At 31.8% G+C, this 21,315-nt stretch overlaps 1 protein-coding gene across 2 annotated transcripts in view; it reads right to left on the reverse strand.

The window, feature by feature from the left end:
• Window positions 1-18,164, reverse strand: part of LOC113518498 (uncharacterized) — a 66,378-nt gene extending 48,214 nt beyond the window's left edge. For both annotated transcript variants that reach the window (XM_026903460.3, XM_026903459.3), the window contains exon 1: window positions 17,939-18,164. The gene's annotated coding sequence lies outside the window, so the exon portion shown is untranslated. The remainder of the gene's footprint in view (window positions 1-17,938) is intronic.
• Between the last annotated feature and the right edge of the window lie 3,151 nt (window positions 18,165-21,315).

Consider the following 21,315-nt stretch of genomic DNA (forward strand, 5'->3'; position numbering starts at 1 on the left):
TAGAGCAGACCAGTCCCTACAAGCAGCACCCGTTCACGAGTATGACGGATGAGCCAGCCATCACTGCGCTCGACCATATTTTAGGGAGCCCAATGACCCGGCCCACCACGCCGCCACAAGTCTGGACATTTTAGTGAGCATGACTACTCAAAACACTAGACCACGTCAAAGCTACTCACAATTGCCATCTGATAGTTATAGTATTCACATTTTACATAAGAATGCATGCGGCAATTAATACAAAAAACCGCTACGCTTTCATATTTCTAAAATTAATCAATTAAATCAAGAAAGCAATGAGAAAAAAAAATTATAACGTTGTATGCTAATAAACTAATTATTTACTTGATATGTTGTCATCTATGAATTCGTCTATCCTGTAATAGGCTTTCTTACATAAAAATTGTTTAATATAAGATTTGAATTGCCTCTCTGTCAGATTTAATGCAGATTCCGGCAGTTTATTATAAAATCTTATGCAATTACCATAGAATGAATTACTGATTTTGTGCAGACGGCATTTAGGTAAAATAAGCTTATTTATATTGCGTAAGTTTCTACTTGTACAGTCTTTGAGTTTTTTAAAACTCGCTAAGTTCTTCCGTGTATACATAATATTTTCATAAATGTATTGTGAAGTAACTGTGAGGATATTTGAGTCTTTAAAGCACTGACGTAATGACTCTCTTGAACCCATACCATAAATAGAACGTATGGCTCTCTTTTGTAAAACAAATATAGTATTTATATCGGCTGCTTTACCCCACAGCAGTATGCCATAAGACATTATGCTATGGAAATAACTAAAATATACAAGTTTAGCCGTCGCCACGTCTGTTAATTGCCTAATTCTTCTAATTGCATATGCAGCAGAACTGAGTCTACTGGCCAATTTTGAAATATGGGGCCCCCATTGTAATTTCGAGTCCACTGTTATACCTAAAAAAACTGTATCATTAACAAAATTTACTATTTCGTCATTAAGCAATAACTGTGTATTTATTAGTCTTACATTAGGAAGTGTAAATTTTATACACTTTGTTTTGCTGGAATTTAATAATAGGTTATTACATGTAAACCAATTTAATATTGCAGACATAGCACAATTTACATCGTCTAATTGATTACTTTGACGTCCAATTTTAAACACTAACGAAGTATCATCCGCAAACAGCACTATATCTGCAATTTTCTCTACCATAAAGGGAAGGTCATTTATGTAGATTAAAAAGAGAAAGGGGCCTAAGATTGACCCTTGTGGAACGCCCATCTTAATATTAGCTCCCTTAGATTTTACACCGTCAATATCTACAGTTTGAACCCTATCCTCTAAATAAGTTCTCATTAATTTTAGATCATTATCTCTTATACCATAATGTTCGAGCTTGTACAAAAGCGTTTTATGATCCACACAATCAAATGCCTTTGATAGGTCACAAAAAACTCCGAGTGCATCCTGTGACCTCTCCCAAGATTCGAAAATATGTGTCATTAGCGCAACACCTGCGTCAGTGGTAGACTTGCCGGCGGTGAAACCATATTGCTGACTGTGAAGCAGTCCGTTAACCCTGAAGTGATGTAACATTTGATTTAACATTATCTTTTCAAACACCTTACTTAGAACTGGCAAAATAGATATAGGTCTATAGTTCCCTGGCTCAAATTTATCTCCTGATTTAAATAGTGGGATTAATTTGCTAAATTTCATTAAATGTGGAAAAACGCCATTATCAATACATTTATTAAAAATAGTGGCTAGATATGGAGCAACAATATCTATGAAAGAACTAACTACTTTTACAGACATGCCCCAAAGGTCTTCCGTATTTTTTAAATTTAGCTGTTTGAATATTTTTATGATATGAAAGGGGCTAACATGTGAAAATTTAAATCTTAAAGAACAACAACCGATATTAGTCTCTAGTAATTTTTTTGCTCGAGATTGAGATGAGTCCAGAGAAGATGTAATATCAATCGGAATATTAGCAAAAAAATCTTCAAAAATATTAACTACATCTTTTGTTGTTGTTATTAATTTATTATCATAATTTAATGTAAATTGATTACAGGCTATTTTAGATCTTCCAGTTTCTTTATTTATAATGCTCCAGATGGTTTTAATTTTGTCAGAAGACTGCTTAATTTGTTTATTAAAATAATTAGACTTAGCCATAATACAAACTTTTTTAAAAATTTTAGAATAATTTTTTACATAAGTGGTGAATTTGTCATCAAATCGATATTTTTTTTGATCGTATAAATCAAACAAAATATTTCTACTTTTAAGTATTCCTACTGTTGCCCATTCCGTGAATTTAGATTTAACATGAACTTCTTTTTTCTTGAAAAATTGTTCATATTCTCCGGATAAAATATTAATTAGCTTGGTGTAAAGATAATCAGGATTATTACTAGATTGTAACAGCAAATCCAATTTATTTTTAATCGCGCTTTTGTATTTATTAATATTGTAAACGTTTATTTGTCTTTTTGATTTTTTATTATTGTTGACTTTATTGATTTGACTGCTAAACTTAACAACTTGACCACAGTGATCTGAAGGAAGTTTATTTATTATGAATTTTTCTGTATACTCGCAGTTACAAAAAACATTGTCAAGACAAGTAGCAGACGTGGCAGTTACACGAGTGGGTTCATGAAAGACATGACATAAATCAAATGACTGAAATAAACTAATAATTTTTGTACATGTGGGTGTGTTACAAAGAATATCAACGTTAAAATCTCCACATACAATAATTTTTTTAATACTATTAAATACTTTTTTTAAAATATCCTCCATCACCCCTTCAAAAACATTGTAATCACTATTAGGAGGCCTGTACACACATATAAGGATATAATTTTCTAGTTCTATACAAGATAATTCTATACAACACTCAATAGAAAGTCTAACAATGTCAGCACGTTCCTTTACTTTAATATTATTTCTTGCAATTATCATAGACCCGCCTCTGTTAACTGACTTTCTATTGAAGCAGCTGACAACGTTATAATTATTTAAATTGAACATCATATTGCTTTCTTTAAGCCAATGTTCTGTGAAACAGACAATATCAATATTATACTTTTCTAAAAATAATTGTATAATTAACTCGCTGCCGGGAAAACTTTGTATGTTCTGATGAACAATTATTAATTCTGATTGCTTTCCCTTTGTCTTTAGTATACATCTACTATATTGCTTATTTCTTATTACATAATACATTAAGTACCCAGCGTGGTTTCCGTTTTGACAGCACTCCCAGTGGTCATAAACATTGGGTTTAAAAATAAACATTATTAAAGAAGTTAATATTAAATTAAGAAATTATTAAATTTATTACCTACAGAATTAATGTTTAGCTTGGAATGATCGTTAAACCTGTATTAGGTATATAGCGGTTTAATTACCCATCATTAATTTTAACTTGGTCCATTAGAAAATTATGAAACAGCTCACTTTACGATAATTTACCCTCTTACTTATTAAAATCACGCATTTGGCTAACTAATAAATAATGTCAAAGAAATAACTTTTCACAAATAAATAAATTTATTATTATTAAATAATAAATTAAGGTATACAAGAAATCTCACAGGATTTTAAGCAGGATCACTCATTATATGAATGTTAAGGAATGAAACCATATCGTACGTACATACACTCAGACTGTTACCTTTTTTTATTGCAATAAGCCACTTGCGCGGAACCATAAAGTAAGTAAAGTTTTTATAGCTGTAGCCGAACAAGTAATATAACTTCTCGCAAGTGGTTTTTATATCCTCATGTCAGTATATAGACATAGTGATCGCACAAATTTTTATGTAAGTATATAGTGTTATTTGAATACGACCTGACCTGTAAGATGGCTACTTTGGTTAAACTTATAAAAAAAAAACAGTGACTTCAATCGTGACAGTAGTAACATGGGAAAAAAAGGAGCTATAATAAAGTAATGGATGAACATGTTGGTTAATGTGTGTAAAAAATTCTAACAATTGTATAAAGTATAAACTGAGTGTTTCATGCACATCTGTTTCATCAAATCAGCCGTTCACTGACCACTGCATAACATTGGCCTCCCATTATTGAGGAAATTTTGTCAGTAGTTGTTACACTTGGCATGCGGCAAACGCAGATAGGTTTTGGTGATGTTTAAAGAAAGACGCTGCTGCCCATTCTTCGACCATTAAGTTCCCTTAGTCGCCACTTACGACACCCACGAGAAACGAAAAGTTAGCCTATTCTATGCCTATTCTATTCATATGGTAAATCTATTTGAATATTTTGCAATAAATCTTAAAATTTAGCATATTTATACAAAATAATTATAATTCCATTTTATCCCAAGTTTTTAAATAATAAAAATTACGAGCAGGCTTTTATGGTTGCTGCTTCAACTATTTTAGGATGATACAAATTAACGTTCCATAAACTGTTTTCGATATATGCTTCAGAAATGTTTTGACACCTGCTGCACGCTCCAATGCGCGACCGTTTTGGACTAACGTCCAAAAACATTTTGCTTACTATAATTTATGTAAATATATTATAATTTATTCTTTAAGCAACTGCAAAAAAAGAGATTATCAACTGATTGTATCATTTTGTATGTATATTATTTGTATCTTCGGCAATATTTGAGCAAATTTGATCGTGTTAATTGTTAGCACTTGGTGAAATTTTGAGTTTCCAATTATGTAGAATATCTATACTGTTCGAATTGGTTTACCTGTATGGATGGATAAATAATGAGAAACTCATACAATTTTTTCAAGTGTATTTATATTAGTTTTTTTTTTCTGGCAATTTTAATCACTATTGATTATTTTGATAAGATCGCATTAGAATTATACTGTACGATGTTGTTATTATCCCATAGGTAATACGAAATGTACAAATTATTATTTGTCGTTGTTATTGACAGTATTAAAAATAGGTCCCACTAATATTTCAAATGAGAAAGTCCTTGTAAAGATGTTTCAATGTTTGGATAGTTGGATGTTAGTTAGTCAATCACGCTTCAGTCACTAAACGGATTTAACATTCAATATTACAAAATATACGTCCATGTGGTCATAGCATAGGCTACCCCTTTCATTCGTGTGGATGTCGTAAGAGGCGATTAAGGGAACTCGATGGTAGAATGATGGGCAGTAGCGTCCCTCTTGAAATATCTCTAAAAGCCTAATTGCGATTGCCAACTCGCCAATCAAGCGTGACAACTATTGGCAAAACTCCCCTTATGGGGAAGGCTTACGGTCAGCAGTGGACAGTTAACAGCTGAAATTATTATTATTACAGAATATACAGGATTGGCTTTATATATTTTACGATGACAAAGTCACAGGTTATAGTTAGTATACAAATATAATTGCAAATTCTTGAAATTTAATAGAAACCATGAATAATGATAGGATTTCGTGTTCCGTAAGCCGTAAGAACGAGAATATCTCAATATCATGATCAAAAGATATAAAGCTAGACAATAATGGACGAAATGGAATAGCATAAAATATTCATAAAAAGTTAACAGACTAAGTAATAAAGTTTTTAATAGTTTTGTATATCTATAATAAGTACAAAAAACCTTATCATATTTTTTTTTTGTTTGAAATTGGTACTAACAGGTAAAGCAGTTGTGTTTGCATGGCTGTGTTTCAGTTTGAAGGATGGGATATGGCGTGAATTTACTGGGTACGGAGGAATAGCACCTGAGTCCTCAGGAATGGCAACGCATGGGGGGTATCATGGGCGAAACAGTATATTCTGTTATGTCCATGGTACTGCTCATGTCTATAGGCAACGGTTACCACTTTTCATCAGGTGGGCCGTCAGCTTGTTTGCCATTCTAAGTTGTATAAAAATATATATATATATATATATATATATATATATATATATATATAGGTATCATCATTTCAGTCGTTAATTGTTCTCCGCTGAACATAAGCCATAAGTTTTGCCAGTAGTTGTCATGCTTTGCAGGCGTGTTGGGTAACCGCAGTTAGGCTATTAAAGATATTTTAAGAGGACCGGTGCCGACAATTCCTTTACCATTAAGTTTCCTTAGTCGCCTTTTACGACACCCACGGGAAAGGAAGGGATGGCCTATTCTATACTGGAACCACATGGACATATGTTATAGGTATACTTATAGTCTATTGTCTTTAAATGGGTCAGAATGAAATGGTAATTTCGCCTGCGCTACCGGGCTAACGGGACACTAGTGAGAGATGACAGATGAGGATCAAAGTAGGTCAATTAACCCATCGTGACAAATTCCACAAGAATGAACTATGATGGTTTCCGAGGAACTGCGTGTTGGTCAATTTGTTAGGGTATATTGCTAGTAATAGGGTCGTTATACCCCATTACTAATAATTCCTTTCCCCTCACTAGGGATAATTAGGTACTTTGGCGATATTTCTCTAATCTAAAATTCAAATATTATATTATATAGGTATATATATATATTTGTGTAATTATAACTTAACTGGTGTAAACGAATCAGTATGTGCAATAAGCAGTTAGCTTTCTAATATAATGATAATATAATTCTAAATATGAAACTGCATTTTAAATTATATAAATAAATAAAAAATCTACGTTCATTTTCTGGACATAGACAAAACATGATACAATACAAAGTAACGCTAATTGTATTACTCATTCATGCATTGGCATTCCTGAGAACTAGTCTCCGTACCTTGCAATTTCACTGCAACATCCCACTCTTCAAACCATACCCAAGCCATACCTCGACGGTAGAAATATGAGTGGAATGGGGGTATCTATGCAGACGACTTGTAACTACTACAGATTACTACTAACATTTATCGCTAGCTTTTATATATGACTTCATCGTCTGACAGGACAAAAACAGTCTATGCCCTTCTACATCCCATACAGTATTTACATGAAAAATGCAAAAAAAATTGTGGTTAAGTTGTTAAGGCGCCAATGAGTAACAAACAAACAAGCTCGCTTTCATATTTATATTAATAAGGATTCTCGGTCACGTAGCTCAGAATAATAATCCAGGTAAATATAAAGTTTTATTTACTTTTTTATACCGCTAAGGACATTTTATGTTAAATTGTCGTCATTAGTGCACAGTACTAGTGCTAGAGGTCGAGGGTCGGGAACCATTATGTCTAGATTCTGACTCAACGCGCGTCGTGCTAAGGGCTCTTATGAAACCAACTTTTCAATTATTTCGCACATTGCTCACTAATTATAAGTGGGAATATTACTGAATAGTTCTTTATTTTTAATAATATTATGTTGTGAAAGTGAATTTGTGTAATTGTTTACCTTTTTATGTTTTAAAGGCTCAATCAATTATTATAGAGTTTGGAATACATGTTAACTTTGAAGTGAAGAAGGATATTATTACATATTTTATCTTAGTCTATATTCTAGTCATACTGAAGAAGTCATGGTTAAAGACACGTTTAGTTCAAAATAGATCTATTTTTAAACAACTTCAAAAAGTACGAAGTCTTTTAACTTTCATGTTTGTTACACAATATCTTCGCCAATACTGAGCAAATTTTGATAATCATTACATAGTCATTAGACATTTTTATACGTTAAAGGTTCAATCATTACAGAGTTTGGAATACATGTTGTCTCCGAAGTGGAGAAGGATATAGGCTATAAATTTTATATCAGTATTCCGGTGACACAGAAGAAGTTACGGTTAAAGACGAGTTTAGTTTCAAATAAATCTATTTTAAATCAACTTCAATAAGTACGAAGTGTTTTATGTTACACGTCTATTACACTACGTCTTCGCCACTGCTGAACCAGTTTTGATTACCCGTGTTGGTTCTATATTACGATTGAAATCGGAGTTCTTCTCCTGGAATAAAGTCATACATTCTTCTATCATATTATTTGAATTAATATGACTCAGTATCTTTTAATCTTTGCGTCAGTTTCTTATAATAAGAACAGTTTTATTATTACGGTTGTTAGATTAAAACTAAATATATACTGTATTAAATATTAAAAAAATGTTGCAATACATTTACCGCTGTCAATTTGACACGAATGATCATTGGAACACTTGCAAGCTGTTAATTACAGTGAAACAATGACATTCTTAAGTCCAAATACAAAATAATAAATTTGAATATAATGTACCACTCAAATGTAGCAAGTCAATGGTAAGTAACCTTGATGGGTCATAGAACGTTTATGTTGAATGGTAATACTGCTTTAGTCTCATAACAATTATCCTATATTATTAAAAAAACTTACATTATTAAATAAGTCTAAAATTAAAAAAAGAAACCAAAATTTAAATAAATAAACATTTACACAAATATCATCATTAATACGTAGAAAAGGAATAGATAATACAGATAACAAATTGAAAATTACTATTTCCGTATTCTGTCTACCTGTTATTCTTAAAATAAATTCCAATTAGTCCATATTGAAATTTAGACGTTTTGCACTCTCGAATTGCAATACTAGCGACATAATGGTTCCATATTGCTCTAAGAGATGAATATTAGAGTAAATTGTCAATGCAAACCGATTCCAATTCTCACCTAATTTCTAATTGTTGTTTCATGAGTGCAGTATACAATTGTTATTGGCAATAGATTGGATTTTTTTTAATGGATGATAATGGAATGGAACCCGCGCAATCGGTATACACCGGCGGGGCACCAGTGAAGGATGATAGGTGAGTATGAAGCAGGTCAGCCCATCGTGACGAATTCAACAAGAATTGTTCACGATGGTTTCCAGGGGGAACCACGTGGAGGTCGACCTAATAAGGCATATTGCTAGCAATGGGGCTGTCAAACTCCATTGCTAACAATCCCTTTCTCTTCAATAGATTGGATTTATATCGATATTGAATTTAAGGGTAAACCTGATCCCGGCATAAAATAAGTCACGGCTTTTATTTCCGTTGATGTCATAGGAGGAGACTAATAGTAGAAGGATGAGCAACAGTGCCCCTCTTAAAACATCACTAAGAGCTTTGCTGTTGAAAGTGGATTATATTAGGCAGTAGACAGTTAACGGTTGAAATAATGATACCTATAAGATACCTGAATACCTGATGGTGCTATTTATTAAACTTCTCCGTTAGATTTTTTAAACTAAACTACAGAAGTTCTTCAAATCGTATTTTAATAACAGCTGCTTGACGTTAAATTATTCTGCTGCAGTTTCAGAATGTTCTTATTTTTTTTTTTTAAAAAAAAACAAGCATCTCAGCAATTTGAGTTTGTTAATAATTACCCGTGAGAAAAACGAAAACGCGATCAGAGAGCTAATGAATCCAAACAAAAGCCGGAACAGTATTTAAAGAAAAACAATCATTTCATAAAAAGTAATAGCATCTTAACAGTCATAAAACAATCAACAACGCATCAAAGCATCAGGAAATCATGGCATAATAGTGGAACTAATTTGATAATTAACTGTCGGCACTCTTTAAAGAATCCCTCCGTCACTTGCTCTGCCATGAAAGGGACACTTATTAATAGTTCTTTACCAAGAAAGACCGAAGATCAAAATAAACGTAAAACTTGTACTTATAGTTCTAATGGTGTTTATAATAAGATGTTTATTGAGGATATTGCCTGTATGGAAGTTACATTAATACGCATTTTAACTGTGGATTAATAAAGCATTAAATCTGTTGTCAGGTAGTTTATAATTCATTTATTTTTTGTTAAAATAATCTTACTAATATCGTAGCCTAAAAGTCTTTTTTTTTTATCATGTACTAATGTTATAAAACGCGAAGAATTGTAGAGTTGTTTTGATGTTATTTGATTGTTGTTGTGTTTTTTAACTGACTTCAAAAATAGACGGGGTTCTCAAGTCGCTTGTATTATTTTATGTTCGTTACCTCATAACTGCCAATTCCTTTTTTATCTCAAAGGATATATTCAAGGGTATACGAAAAGATATTTCAAGTCTCATTGAAGTCAATTATTTATCAAAATCGGTTCAGTTGTACTTTTTAAATAAAAACAATTGTTTTTGCCAATACTGAAGTCGGTTTTTTTCGTGGAATAGTTTTAAATTATATTTTTTGAATGGTTTAAATAATTAAAGAAATAGAGCACACAGGGAGTGTCAGAATATTTTATATCTAAATTCACGGGGCCAAAGCCGCATGTTACCGCTAGTGCATAATAATGCCCACCAAGGTGGCATGTTCTAATTTGGGCTGTTTTTGATTTCGAGTCATTGATAAGTAATTCGTGATCGACTTTGATGTTCAGTAAAGTTTACACCTCTGTGCGATTATTAACCTGCTTAAAGATAAGATCTACTTATTGAACAAAGTGATCCAAATAGGATCTAAACTAATACTGTAAATAGGATAGATTAGATCCTTTTATGTTTGTTTGTTTGTAATTTATAGACTCAAAGAATATTTAATTGATTTTAAAAATTCATTCACCTGTCGTAGCACATTATCAGCGAACAAAGTGTGCCGTATTTTATTAAAAAAAAATTATGCGAAATTGAGGCAGGTTTCTGGTTACTAATATTTAGATATAGTGTTTCACTCTAATACTTCTACTAAAATGATTTTTAATTGACGCGTTTTTCGGAAAATAATAAGGAATAAGGTATGCGTTCAAAAATTGTATGCCTAGTCATATACATATATATATATATATATATATATACACGTATAATAAAAACAAAACATTGTAAATAATCAAATTATTAAAATGAGTATATGTAGAAAATAAAATTAAAAATAATAAACACACTTCTTTTTACAAATGTAATTTAATATCAATTTTACATTGAGATATTCCACAGTATAAAATTCATACTCGTATTGGAATTAAATTTGTAAATTTAACCTGTTATAGCAACTCCGTAACTAATTACGTAAATTAAATCTGTCATTTTATAACGGCAGGTTTAAATTCCCATACCTATTAAGTTTTTGAATAATGTGATATCAGCACGTGATATGTCTTGGAACTATAAATGTACATATGAAGTTAATGGTTGTGTGAGTGAACCTCAGGTGTGGGGAAGAGCTTCGCTCGACACTCCGCAAAGTTCACTGCTCCTTCTATGTACGCTTCACGATGACAAGTCTGATAAAGCGAAATACACTCTATCGTTAGAGTAATCTGGCCGCTTTTAGAACGGCAACAATTTTCATCCTGATGAAACAATAGATTCTTTAAGTAGTTTAGGAAATAGGACCACCATCGATCATGAAAGTAAAAATACTAGTGACATAGACTGAGCGATTAAATTAAAAATTTATAAACAATAAATACACAAAGAGTATTATATATAATATATTATTTATAAATATCTACAGAATAATTCGATTAGGTCCGCAAAAAAATAAAAGTAAATACAATATCGTGACTAAATTAATATTGACAAATTAGTAATCTCACATCTTATTTTAAAATGAATAAAACACGCCGATGACGACGGGATGATTCATAGATACATTAGATTTAGAATATTTGATTTTAAAAGCCAGAATCGTGTGTCAAAAATCGTGATTATTCGAAAAGAGAGGTTGGTCATATAGAAGTGCTACAAACAAGAGTTTGCTCTGCAAAAAAACAGGAACCTTATATGTGATTAACTAGTATGTAAAGCGTATTTATTGCAGAAATAATTATAAAATACTAATGTCTAGCATGAAAATACAAAAATGAATTGTTTAAAAAACAAAAAAGTATAACTAGTGTTGATTGCGATGATATGGGGATACAACATATCTTCGAATCTGTTCAGGTATGTAGAAATTATGGTAAAATAAAGAAATTCACTTACATACATGAATCTTAAAAACGATACACTTCTTTTCTGGACAGTCATGTAAAATCAGTCCAGAATTGGCGATGATGTTACCAATATATATAAAAGATACAAGCGTATTTATAACCTTTTTACAGTTCAAAAGTATTAACATGATACATTTTGGCTGTTAAAAGTGGCTAATCTATACGGCACCTACCTATATACATGAAAGTATATAGTTTCAAACTGTTTTATAGTACGCCTCACCTGTACTTCGTGTCGTGACTGCACTTTATATAATATCACGGATTATCCTCATGAGCATCATTGGAATGACGTCATATTCTATACCTCAAAAAACCGCAAGGTTGATCGGATATATAGTCATATTATTATTTTCAATTCATTATTATCCTTACAGGCTGCACGTAGTTTATTTTTTTTTTTGGAATAAAATATTTCATCGTCACCCTTTTTATTTTTCCTATTATAGCAATGATTTATTGCATTGTAAAATAAAATGAAATAAAGAAGATCCTTCGGTATTTGTTCTTTAAAAACATTTACTTTTTAAAATATTCCCTATCTCAAGAACCTCATTCGAATACTCAAATATTCCCTCCTCATTCTGTTCACTCATTAAAATTGGCTTGTGAAAATATATTTTGTAATTTCACCTATCATACCACCTGGAAAAAACTTCATGATAAATACGTTTCGTCTAAAATTTTATGTACTACATTTTCGTTCTTTACTATGCTTTTTGAGAGTTTTTATTAGACTTTAATAAATGCCGTGAAATCTACAGAACACGTATATTTTAAATATTAATACTTTATGTGATATAGATACAGTATCTCCATACGAATGCTTCAAAACAGGTCAACTGTTTTATATATGTTACTTGAATAGGGTTAATATAATGTACATCACTATATACTCAGTATATATGATAAATTGCCGTGTGGTCTCGACGTAGCATGGGCCACCACTTGCATTCCCGTGGGTGTTTTTTTTTCAATGGGTGATAATGGAATGGTAACCCCACCCGCGCTAACGGTATACACCAGCGGGGCACCAGTGAAGGATGATAGGTGAGGATGAAGTAGGTCAGTTAGCACATCGCACGAATTCAACAAGAATTGTTCACGATGGTTTCCAGGGGGAACCACATGGAGATCGACCTAATAGGGCAAATTGCTAACAATGGGGCTGTCAAACTCCATTGCTAACAATCCTTTTCCCCCCTCCCGTGGGTGTTGTAAGTGACGACTAAGGGAACTTAATAGTCGAGGGGTGGGCAGCAACTTCACTCCTTAAATATAATCAAAAGCCTAGCTGCGGTTGCCAACCTGTTTGCCAAGTGTGGCAACAACTGACAAAACCCCTGTCGATCTGTCTGTTAATTTATTATCTGTTTGACAAAAAAAAGTCTTATTATTTCATCTTTATTCAATTTGTTTCTATACTCCGTGATCTAGTTTCTAATGCCAAAATACTCTAACCTGATTAGAGTAGAGCTCAATTAGCGCATTATTTATATCCGTATATATATCCCTATCTCCGCGCAGTCAGGTGTGCGCAGTGCTGTTCGTTCTCTTACTCTAAATACTTAGCTATCGATTTAGTCTAGATATTAAAAATAAATTTATAGGTCAATTTTACTATTCTGAATCAAGTGACCTGTTTGTTATGCTTTCATTTAAAATTATTCGAAATATTTTTTATCATATTATGTTTTTAGATGACATCGTGACGGTGTCAGTTCTATTGGAGAGATTCTTATTATTTGTTTTCATATAACTAATATATAGGTTTCATAGATATCTATAAAACCTATATATTGTTATAAGGAAATCTATTAAGTCTCAGAATAAATGAAATTGGATATTTCTCCAAAGATCTATATTTCAAAATATTTTATTGTTCGATTATGTAAATTGTGTGCCTCATCAATTCCATGAATTGTGTCATTCAAATTTGATTATATATTTACTCGTATTTGCCTTTAATTCCGTGTGGTTCTGGCATACAATGGGCCATCCTTTCCTTTCCCATCGATGTCGTAAGAGGATTTCGACTAAGGGAATTTAATAGTCGAGATATAGGCAGCAACGTCCCTCTTAAAACATTATCAAAAGCTTAAATACGGATGCCAACTCGTCTGCCAAACGTAGCAACTACTGGCAAAATTCTTATGGGGGAAGCCTATGTTTAGTAGTTGATGACTGATATGGTCTAATGATTTGCCTTTAAACATACAATGTCTTGATTGAAATTGATATAAATGGATAACGCATAATTGCTTTTTTGTTTTTTTTTTTAATGTGTTTTAATGGCAAATAAGCTGACGGCCCACCTGATGGAAAGTGGTCATCGTCGCTTATAAACATGAACAATACCATGAATATAATAAAATATAGTGTATCGCTCGTGACATGGGTTGCCATTTCTTCATGTTGCAGATCTGCTAATACATATACAGTTAAACAAAACGTTTCCTTGCTTTTTGGTAGTCACTTACTAAACCATACTTAAAATATATTTTCACTTATTTTAAGAAGCCGCACATGCAATGAATTTGGTGTTGACTTTGTTTTATTGTTCATCCTGACAAGGCAGTTTATAACTTGTCTGCAAATTTTGTACAGGGAAACGACTGTAATATTGGTAGGATGTGAGCTTGGTGTATTTAGATGATATATTAAGATATATATTTCTTATGTACTTATGTATTTACTAAGGTTACAGGATTTTTTTACATATACTGTATTGACTATTATCGTAAAAGCTTTGAATTTCGAATTGGAAAAAGCAAAAAAAAGGGATTCTTGTTCTACCACTTTGTTTCCTCTCTCACTGTTAATTTAAACATAAATACTGATGTTTCCTAAGATAAACGTTTTCGCCTTTTTTCCTTGTCGGCTTCTTGGCGAAATTGAGCAATGAATTACTAATTATAAGAATTTATAGTACTTTCTGTTGTGTGAAGATATTGAGATTTAAATATATAAATTATATTTTTTAGTTACTAATTAAAAATGTTGTATTCATATGTCCATGTATTCATGTATTGAAATATCTTTCCAGAGGAAGTTACTAGTATCAATAAGGTCCTTATGCTATCAGCCTGCATATATCAAGTATGTTTCGTGGTAACACTAAGTTATTTAAGACGTTGTACCGCCTTATCAGCATTGTAGATAGGACGCGGTGATTTGTTATTTCTCCTTGTTTCAAGTTAAACGACAGGATGCGATAATTTATTCAAACAGTACGCGGACAATAGACAAATAAATTGTTTGACAAAGTAAATCAGGAGCAAATAGTATTCAAGCAATAATAGATATTTATAATAACAATTTATTCAAGAAACCTTTAAGAAAAGAACATATTCCTTCCTTAAAGGCAAGCAACACACTTGAAACTTCTTATGTTGCAGATGCTTTTGAGTGGTGATAATCACTTGCCATCAGATGAATCGCATGCTCATTTGTCCCGTATGTTATAAATACAGAAAAAAAAAATAAAGTCTCAATATTGAACAGTATTTCCGAATAGATACGACATTGAAGCCTTCAATAAAAGAGTATAATATTCCTTCCTAAAAGGCCGGCAATACACCTGCAATTTCTCTGATATTGCGGACACTTATGGACGACGGTAATGATTTATCATCAGGTGAGCCACGTGCTCGTTTGCCCCCTATGTTGATATAATAAAAAAAATCTTCGTTTTAAGTTTGTTATAAATATTGTATTTTATTTCGATTTTTGTTTTCTTGCACTATTATTTGCGGCTTTATTCCCTTAGTAGCCTCTTACGACATCTTAGGGATGGAAAGATGTAGTGATATTAAGTATAGTAAGAAGAAAAGACAGATAGTTACTGTAAAATAAAGTAGTTAAATTAATATCCTTATTGTAGAATATTTATTATTAATCATATACGTAGTAGATAATTTATCTATAAATAATTCAGCTATAACAAAATATGTTTTGGCATTTTTATTGGTATATTAGCGCATAATTATGAACATTAAAAGTTAATTTTAAACATTCAATTTTGGAGACATCGCCGCCAAAAATGAACATCGAAATTCAAGGGCAACCGGTAAAGGGATATTTATGACTTGCTATTTTAATAATAGTAAATTGAATAATATTAATAAATACCTTGGATTATATAGAATAAATTTAATCTCAAGTTATGGAAAATCTCGTTTAATATTGAGAGTGAAGGGTGGCGTTTTTGTTATCTTAAGTAAAGCTGATCGAGAGAGAATTTTAATTAATTCAAGAGTCGATTACGACGATGCTAGTAATTAATTAATGCCAGAGACATGGCATGGATTATGTTGACTATTCAAATTAGATATAACTACGTTATTATTTTTTACGAATAATTGTTTTAAAGGATTCGAGATTGAAAGCAAAATTTTCCACATCATATGAGTTTGGTAGTTGTCTTTTTATCTAACTTGACTGAAGTAGCCATCATAAAAATTTGCAGTAATTGTTATAAAGGCGCTAGCACTACTTTCTTTTTACAGCGAATTCGAATATGTTTATAAAAAAAAATATGCTTAGAAAAAGCGAGTAAATCCACGTTAACCACAATGGTTTCATCATATCTACCAGATATTTTTCTTTAAGGTATAAAATATATATTAGATATAAAATATATAGTAAATACTATGCTATTCATCTGTTTAAATGGGTATAGAAATTCAGTTTTGGTTTTCTTTTTCTTTTTCTTTTTCTTCATTAATCGTATGATTAAATTCCTTAGTTGGCTTTTAAGTTATCACAAGATTGAAGTAGTTTGTAAATATAGCTAGGATATACTTTAACAGGCAACGAACATATGGGGTTTTTTATAAGGAATGATAATGAAATAGTAACCCCGCCTACGCTACTGGTATATACTGGCGGAGCACCAATGAGGAATGATAGGTGAGGTGAAATCAGATCCGTTATACTATCGTGACGAATTTCACTAGAATTAACCACGATAATTTCCAGGGGGAACCGCGTTGAGGTCGACCTAATAGGGTGTATTGTTAGTAATAGGGAAATAAGATGCCATTACGAACAATCTCTTTCCCCCCTGAATATATGGGGTTAGAACCTAGAACACCTGAAACCCGATAGGAAAATTACTTAAGTTTTTTAGGCTTCACTTATTCCAGAAGAGTATGAAAAGACTGCACATTTTACTCTTTAAGTATTTTCTAAGTACTTAATGGATTTAGGACAAATAAATATACGCCGGGTACTTAGGAGATAATTGTTGATAGCTATGTACATAGTTTAACTCACATTGTTGAATAAAACTTCCAGGATATACATAGTCCTTAATGGTGTTATAAAATTACATGAAATAACCTTAATAATATAGTGACTAAAAAAATATAATACGAGTTTTTTCTTTTAATACTAAGAAACACTAAAGAAATTTCATTAATTCTTTAATTTAAATCCTGGTTTCTTTGCACCCGGATTCCAGTGTTATTCAACGAAGTAACTAGAATGAATGAATTTCTAAAGATGTCTTAAACTCTTGACTATTTAGATTTATTGATTTAAAAGTACATATGTTTCATTGTAGTGTGCATTAACTTATATTTTTATTGGAAAACAATATTGAGTAAAAAGTACCGAATACATTTTATCCTTTATAAAAAGTTGATTTACTAATTCCCATGAGGTTAGCGGCGTAAGACGGTAGTTCCTCGGTGGCTTGATCTCAGTATTCGATACCAGTTTCGACAAAAAATAATAACAAACTATCATCTGGCTGGGAACTGGTTCCCGAGCGGATGAGGCAAATAGACATAACCACAATGGTGGATTTTTTGTTTCTCTGATACAAGGATCAAGGAATCGAACGCGTTAGGTTATGACCACGTTGAAGTTTTTTATAATATGATATTTTTATGGTTGAAATGATTTTAAAATTAAAGTGTAATATCTATTTAAAGCAATCTTAATAAGTGGATTTATTCAAACCAAGCAGTGCTTAAAGTGACGATAAAAATTAAACGAATCGACAGAAATAGAATTGTTGGTAGTTTTAAAACAATGTTGTCAACAAATATTAGAAGAATGTTATAGAACCAGTTAACGATCCCTGCAGTCAACAAAAATAAACTTCACTTACCTCCGCAAACATCAATTAGTGCACCGGCATACAGCGAGAAAACAAAGTTTGTGAAACTGTGTTGGTGAAATCCAAAAAGTATCTGATTATAATTCACAAAACAATATTACTTTTTTTCGTATTATCCAAGTTTCACTTCACTGAGTGTGACGAAGAGCAGAACTTTGGGACGCGCTTGTTCGCATGAAATGAGACGTACTTATATCACGATCTTCCGTTTCGAACTGCCGGCTAGTGGTTGCAATCGTATGGTGTCGGCGAAACTTCGGGCTATCTCGGGTTGGATTACGAAGCTCAAAGCACAAAAGTGGTAAAATAGGTAGGGTAGGGTGGGCAGTGGGCACGCCTGGTATACTAATCTATATCTATCTAGGGAACGAAAAGTTTGATTGTTCGTAAATATTGACTTTTAAACAATTACTAATGTTTTCTTACGTCTTTTTTAGAGAAAATATTTTTTCTTTTATAACAACCTGCCGGTTTTTTATTAATTATAACGCGGTTATATTTGTATTTTTTTTTTATAAATAGGTATGCATCAAAATGTTCTATCTATCTATAGGAAGAAGACTTTTGTATAATTTTTTTTAAACAACCACGGGATGTAGTTCTTTAAAAGTAATACATTTATTATGTGTAAAGATTCTAATATATATTTTATATCATCTTTGTATGTAGTTAGTACCTATAATTTTTTTTTTATAAATTTGCACATATGGATTTCTGCTGATATAAACCGTCTCTGACGCAATGCTATCCATGTGCACATCATCTGAATACACAAATGCATCAATCTTTGTCAAATTGTTATTTATTATTATCCGGAGCATATTAAGCAAAATGTGGACAACATGTATATGTTTATACAATATATGCTTTATATAATAATAGAATGTTAAATTTATTAAGTTTGATTAGTTGGTCGGAATCAATCAAATAAATCTAATGTAAATCAAATTGTATTTTAATACATTGATTTACCTAGGTATGTTAATTGCTAATTTTCTTAGATTGGCCACATGGAATGCGATAATTCCTCTATACATATAGTTATAAGATATCATCGACAATTATAAATCAATATCGATCTTTTATAATATAATTCTGTTAAGGTATAATTAATTTTTACTTCGTTATTAGACAATTTTGTAAATAATAATGGTTGATTGTTCATATTGTATTTTACGACATTATAAAGCATTTAGGTATTTAAATAAACACAATTTTACTAGTTGTAGTTCGAGGCTTTTGACGCGCACTTTAAGAGAAGCATTCTATATGAGTTATTCTATTAGTATGTCTTACCTGTTTTCTAAATTTAACACAAGTTCTTACTCAAACTTTTCCTTAAACATTTACATTTTTAATATTAGTAGAATCTCGAAATTGATGAATGATAATATTTCCGTATCGATACCAAACCTTTAAGAAGAAGTTTGTTTTTCTTTAATGAACCACTGCGCCTTATCGTCAACACCAAAGTTTAATTAGTTTGGCTCAGTTTATGCCGAAGTTTTTAGTATCTACATTAATATAATAATAAGGTTAGGTAAACATCGTATGTATTAAGTGATAGTAACAGGTTTGTCAAATAAAACTTTAGATAGATAGGTTTTTTTTATGCAACTTAGAATGTCAAACAAGCTGATAACCCACCTGATGGAAATTGGTAACCGTCACCTATAGACAGAGTAGTACCATGAACATAACAGAGTATACTCTTTCGCCCAATATACCCTCCTGCGTTGCCATTCCTGAGGACTCAGATGTTAATCCTCTGTATCCTGTAAGTTTACTGCCATATCCCACCCATCAAACCGAAATACAGCCATGCAGATACAACTGCTTTACAACAGAAAGACGAATGGGAGAAAGGTGCCCATGGAAGCAACTTTTGTATAAAGTCTCCCTCTGGTAAAAATATAAAAGTAAACTTTTAATTAATTGTTATAGACTCTTTATTATTTATTTGTAATGGTAAATACATTGATTTATTTATTTATTCTTCTTTATTTTTCTCTTCAAAAGATTACAATAGAATATTTAGTAGAACAAAAGTGACTAGAATTAAATTACACAGAGGAAACAATGTTCTACCGTATCTACTGTTAAAAGCGTTCTTTTCCAGGAAGCTGTTGAATAATTTGTAATTATTTCGATGTAAAGCATTTTTCTGTTCTTGTACTTGTTGAAGAAGTTTTCTTTGACCACAAAATAGCTTTTTCTATGCAAGTAGGCTGATAGAAAGTGATAAACGTTATATCATAAAATATACTACGATACCTACTCATTATGCATCTTACGCGTTACTATTTCTTGAGACTAAGATGATATGCATTAATACTCATTAATTTCATAGCCATTACATCAAACAGTTACTTGATTGATAAAACAGAAATGGGAAAGTGGTAGCGATGTAAACGGTTTATATACAAAATCGCCTTCTAGGTATTTTAACTATTGTAACAAAGGTAGATGAAACACAAATGGGAAAGAGGTAGTCATGCGAACGGATTTTATACAAAATTTCTCTATAGGTATTCTCACTACAATATTGTATATTGGTGCAATTTAAAAAATACCTCGACAAGCAATGTAAAAACCTGGAAAGTCCGGAATCGGAACAGATATTCATGTGCTCTAAAGAGTAAAAAAATGTCTGAAAATTCCTCTATGAAATCCAATATGGCAGGGTCATAATGCTCCCGGCTGAAAGCAATGAAAAGGAAATCTCTAATGGATATTCTGCCATTCACTGCGCCCGAATGACTGATGGGCGTTCGCCTCGTATATTCATACTAACAAAGATTGCCACAAGAAAACAAAATACAGAACAAATTGAAGGTTATTTCGTTGCTATTTACCGCGATTTTATCCATGTGAATTTGTATAACTTATCCTGTACCAAATTTCATTCGAATATGTTCAACTATTGAACCTTGATCGAAGTACAAACATTTAATCATCCAAACATCTTTACAGACTTTCAAATCTATAATATTAGAAGAAATATTTACCAGAGGGAGACTTTGTACAAAAGTCGATTGCTTGGGTACCTCTGTCCCATTCGTTTTTCTACCGTGAAGCAGTTGTTTGCATGACTGTGTTTTGGTTTGAAGGGTGGGATATGGCGTGAATTTACAGGGTACAAAGGAATAACATCTGAGTTCTGAGGAATGGCAACGCATGGGGGGTATCATAGCCGAAAGAGTTATGTCCGTTATGTCCATGGTGCTGCTTATATCTATAGGCGACGGTTACCACTTTCAATCAGGTGGGCCGTCAGCTTGTTTGCCATTCTAAGTTGTATATATAAAAAAAAGAATATATAGGTAGCATATAATTTACAACCGAATTATTGAGAATAATCAATAGTA

This window comes from Galleria mellonella, unplaced genomic scaffold (assembly GCF_026898425.1).
Source record: "Galleria mellonella isolate WM207_F2 unplaced genomic scaffold, CSIRO_AGI_GalMel_v1 utg132, whole genome shotgun sequence".
In the NCBI taxonomy this organism is placed as follows: Eukaryota; Metazoa; Arthropoda; class Insecta; order Lepidoptera; family Pyralidae; genus Galleria; species Galleria mellonella.